Consider the following 5,120-nt stretch of genomic DNA (forward strand, 5'->3'; position numbering starts at 1 on the left):
AAGTCAAACCGACAATGCAAATGCTCGGTCATTACCCTACGTAGGTCTTACAGGGCGAGATCTCAACCTGATAGATATCTTGGTTTAGTATTAACCGAGAATCAGGACATCCTGATAATGGATGGAGATGAACCGGCAACCTTAAAGCAAGCAATGGCAAACACCGACTCTGCTAAATGGCAAGCGGCCATGAGATCTTAAATGGATTCCATGTTTGAAAATCAAGTCTGGGACTTGGTTGACTTACCCAAAGGTTACACACCTATCGGATGTAAGTGGATTCTCAAGTTGAAAACCGATAAAGATGGAAATGTATTCATTTACAAAGCTAGATTGGTAGCAAAAGGTTACAGGCAAGTTCATGGTATTGACTACGATGAAGCCTTTTCTCCATTCGTAATTCTTAAATCCGTTCGGATCCTCCTAGCGATTGCTGCATATTACAATTATGAAATATGGCAGATGGAAGTTAAAATTGCCTTTCTCAATGGTATTTTGGAAGAAACTGTGTGTATGAAACAGCCTAAAGGTTTTGTCGACCAAAACAATGCTGGGAAAGTTTGTAAGCTTAAGAGGTCCATTTATGGGCTGAAGCAAGTGAGTAGGAGTTGGAATCTGCGATTTGATGAAGCCATCAGTAAATTTAGTTTTATCAAGAATCCAGATGAATCTTATGTTTACAAGAAGGTCAGTGGGAGTGACATTGCCTTCCTAGTCTTATATGTTGATGACATATTGCTCATTGGAAACAGCATTCCGTTGTTAGAGTCTGTAAAGGCCTGGCTCGGAAAGTGTTTCTCAATGAAAGACTTGGGAGAGGCTCAGTACATACTAGGAACCAAGATATATAGGGATAGATCGAAAAGGATTATTGGATTGAGCCAAAGTACTTATATTGATAAGGTACTTGCTCGATTCGGCATGGAGGAGGCTAAGAGAGGTCACCTGCCCATGTCACATGGCATAACCTTAAGCAAGAAGCAGTGTCCACATACCCCTGATGAGCGGGTAAGGATGAATCAGATTCCATATGCTTCGCTTATTAGACCGATCATGCATGCCATGATATGTACTAGGCGAAATGTATAGTATGCCTTGAGTGCTACTAGCCATTATCAATCAGACCCAGGAGAGGCCCATTGGACTACGGCCAAGAATATCTAAAGTACCTAAAAAGGAACAAGGATAAATGCCTGGTGTATGGTGGTTCAGAGGAATTAGTTGTTGAAGGTTATATCGACGCGAGCTTCCAGACAGAGAGAGACGATTTCAAATCGCAATCTAGATATGTGTTCTGTGTAAATGGAGGAGCGTTTAGTTGGAAGAGTGCCAGGCAGAGCACAACTGCAAATTCTACAACTGAAGCCGAATACTTTGCAGCTGCTGAAGCGGTTAAGGAGGCTGTTTGGATTCATAAGTTCGTTGGTGAACTTGATGTTGTACCCTCAATCAAGGAACCAATAGCCCTCTATTGTGACAACAATGGAGCTATTGCTCAGGCAAGAGAGCTAAGGGAACATCAGAAGGTCAAACATGTCAAGCAGCAATTTCACATGATTCGAGAATGGAAATCAGAAGGTGAAATCAGAATTTACAAAGTTGTAACGGATGACAATGTAGCCAATCCACTTACTAAACCTTTGACTCAAGTGAAGCATAACAAGCACATTGAGGCAATGGGAATCAAGCACATTGGAGACTGCCTTTGATTTCCTTGTTTAGTGTTTTAGTTAAATTTGAACATTTTAATGTAAGACATTAAGAAGAACAATTCAAGTTTTGGAGTAATATAAATCTCATGCAATATTTTATCACTCCGTTTGCTATTTAATTGTGGTTTAGGATTAAATAATGAGTCCATTCGATTATGAGAATATTCAAAATAAGGTATCAAGACCAGTCTTGGTAAGGAAACACCTATTAAGTGAACATTGAATATTATAATCCAGAATTATCCCTAATCAAGGTCATGTAAACGATGGACATGATCATCCTAAATCATTTGCACAGGTATTGGTTTAGAACCATACTGGATCGACATATGAGAGTACTTTAAGAGATTAAAAATCGTCATAAGTATACTTCTCATTATGGCTATCGGAACCTATTTCCTCGACCATGAGTATTGTGAGTTCTCTTGTTCGAGTACTAGTGCGCTTTGATGTTGTCAAACGTCTGTCGTAATAGGGGATTATAACGGCAACACTCGGGCGGCTAGGTCCTCTCAGTAAGAGAAGCTACATTACAAGACTGGGAATGTCCCCCTACTAAAAATAAGGAAGATGTCTTTGTTGTTTACAATGCCTCTCAAAGAGCGAGGCTATAAAATGCATGGCCATGCTCGGATGGATTTTAGAAATCATCTGTTTATTGACTGTCTGACTCGGGATCGAGAAACACTTCTGGACATAATAAGGATGAAAAATAAATCTTACCTTATAGTTCATGAAGAGACATTAAGTGACATAGGAAAAAGGTTATGCACTAAATGTGCACTTGTCCGGAAGGAAAAGTGGGAGATTGAAAGGAATGGTGTCCTTCAAACAAGTGTATTATCCCAATAGAGGGTTCGGAATTATTAGAAAGCTAATTATTTAGTGAGGTCAAGTGATCGAAATGCCTGGGTGGGAGCCGCTTCCGATTAATAATATTAATGTTTAATTAATATTATAGCTTAATCTTGATTAAACCCTTCAGGTCGAACCCAAGCAACTAACGAACCGAAGCGACGAATTAATTCGAAAGGAATTAATGAGTCGATCGAGTAATTAATATTTAGACGTCAGAAATTTAAGCTTGGAGCGTCGAAACCAAGTGTCGGAATGTCCCAACCAAACCTACTGCTAGGGGCATATGGTCTAGAAAGGTGGCTAGCAAGCGTACCAAGCCGAGCCTAGGCTGGCTAATGCGTGCTAGCGCACCATTGCTAGCAGTAGGAGCACAAGCTAGCAATACTAGCTAGCTAGCAGCGCGCTAGCGTGCTGGCACTTCTAGTAGTGTGTGCATGCTGGCATGCAGGGGCAGCGATGCATGTGGCATGGCGCGCCACGCCCTGCACAAGCAGCAATCCGTAGCTAGTAGCCCGCACCAAGTGGGAGGCTTGCAAGCAAGCTGCGGCTACCAGCCTGCACCTAGTGTGTGGCGTGCTAGTATGCTGCAGCTAACAACCCGCATGTATAAGCCTGGTGGGCCAAAGATGGCAGCAGCCATGGCAGCCCACTTGGGGTGCCTTGGTGCATGTATAAGCCTGCTACGTTGCGCGATCTCATTGGGTGTTTAGGGTGTGTGTTGGCCGTTTTTGGGAGAGGGAGTGGGGAGCAAGCTTGACACTTATTAATTTATTAGTAGCTTGATTATTTTTTTTATTTTAGATTTAAAATAAAATGGAAAAAACAAATCTCCCACATTGATGGGTGCACATTTCTCACTCTTGTATTTCCCTATAAATACCCAAGTTGGGGTATTGGGAAAATAGCTTGAGTAAGTGTTGAAAAAGGAATCACAATGTGAAAACCTTTGAACACAATTAATTACTCGGGTTTAGGTCGGGCCTTGCTAACTCCAAGGCAATAGACCAATTTCAGTGCTCGCGTTGTGAGTGGACTTCGTTGGAGGTCCTCGTGTGAGCGGGGCTAAGAGCGTTTGAAGTAAGAGCTCAATTAAGTGAGCGAAGTACGCTACAAAGGTAATAATCTCTTACTTAGTCTTGTGTTTATGTTAATTATGCTTTATGGTTATAACTATTGTGAGTTTGGTTTTGGGTCGGGATTCTTTCCGCGGTGGGTTGGACTCACCGAAACCCAACAAACCACTCGTGTTTTGGTATCCAATTTTTTGGCATGGCTATGAGTTCTCTGGTTGAGAAGGGAGTAGTGGTCAGCTCAAAGAAACCTGACTCAATTATTCTCTCAAAGTCCTCATTCGAAATCCGAGGGAGGGCACACTTCTGACCCAACAGGTTGAGCTTCCTATTATACCTGCGGTACTCGGGGAATGATATTGGTGCTTTGTTATATTTTTTGAGTCTATTTCACCTTTAAAATACAAAAAGATTTTCTTTTAGGCTACAGTTGTAGTCGTGCTACTAACCATTTCTTTTGAGATTTTATGCATACAGCACGTGGTCATTTACTAGTGCCATTGGATCCGGAAATTGAGAGAACTATTGCAAGGTTGAGGAGTGCTAGACAATCTTTGAGCCCTAGCATTTCAAGTGAAGAAGAACCACAACAAGAAGAACAAGCAAGAATGGAAGAAAATCCAAGAGTGGCATTGATAGAATTGGGAATTCTCGGTGCATATAGATTTGAGAGTGGGATAGCTCCACCTACAACACCGGCAAATGACTTTGAAATAAGGCTGGAAATGATCACTTTGATAGAGAGGCGACAATTTATTGGGGCCAAGCATGAAAGCCCACTAAATCATCTCAAGGAGTTCAAAAAATATTGCAATACTATCAATGTGAACGACATTTCTCAAGAATTCATCCGCCTCAAGCTCTTTCCTTTTTCTCTCATAGGGCGCGCTTTGGAATGACTAGATAAGGAGATTAAGCCGAATTCTCTAAGGACATGGGACGAGGTTACCAAGAAATTTCTATCCCGTTTTTATCCACAAAAGAAAACGACGGAGGCTAGAGCTTTGATTCAAGATTTCAAGCAAAAGCCAAGTGAGAGCCTCTATGAAGCATGGGAGAGATACAAAGAGTATCAAAGAGAGTGTCCTCATCACGAAATTCCAACCTATCAAATCATTCAAATCTTCTATAGAGGCCTTAGCCCTCAAGGAAAATCATGTTTAGATGGAGGAGTCGGAGGTCCTATCATGAACAAAACGGAAGAGGAAGTGTTGGACATAATTGAAGACGTAGTGAAGTATTATAGAGATTGGAAAGATGGAGAAAGAGAGTCAACTAGCAAGAGTAGCTCTTCGGTGTACTCGGTTGATCATCTAAATGCAATCAACAATCTATCCTCACAAATGACAAACTTGGGGAAGGAGATGTCCGGTATCAAGGTAAAGTTGGAAAGTCCTACCTAACAAGTTTCAAGTCTTCCCTCCCAATCTAAGGGGAGAGGTATGTCTTCTAATTCTCAACCCCCTCTCTCTTATAATAA

The 5,120-nt window shown here is 41.5% G+C and overlaps 1 pseudogene; it reads right to left on the bottom strand.

The window, feature by feature from the left end:
- Positions 1–4,640: 4,640 nt before the first annotated feature.
- LOC145590301 (small nucleolar RNA R71) lies at positions 4,641–4,739 on the bottom strand (annotated as a pseudogene).
- Positions 4,740–5,120: the final 381 nt, after the last annotated feature.

This window comes from Chenopodium album, chromosome 17 (assembly GCF_948465745.1).
Source record: "Chenopodium album chromosome 17, dcCheAlbu1.1, whole genome shotgun sequence".
NCBI classification, from domain to species: domain Eukaryota; kingdom Viridiplantae; phylum Streptophyta; class Magnoliopsida; order Caryophyllales; family Amaranthaceae; genus Chenopodium; species Chenopodium album.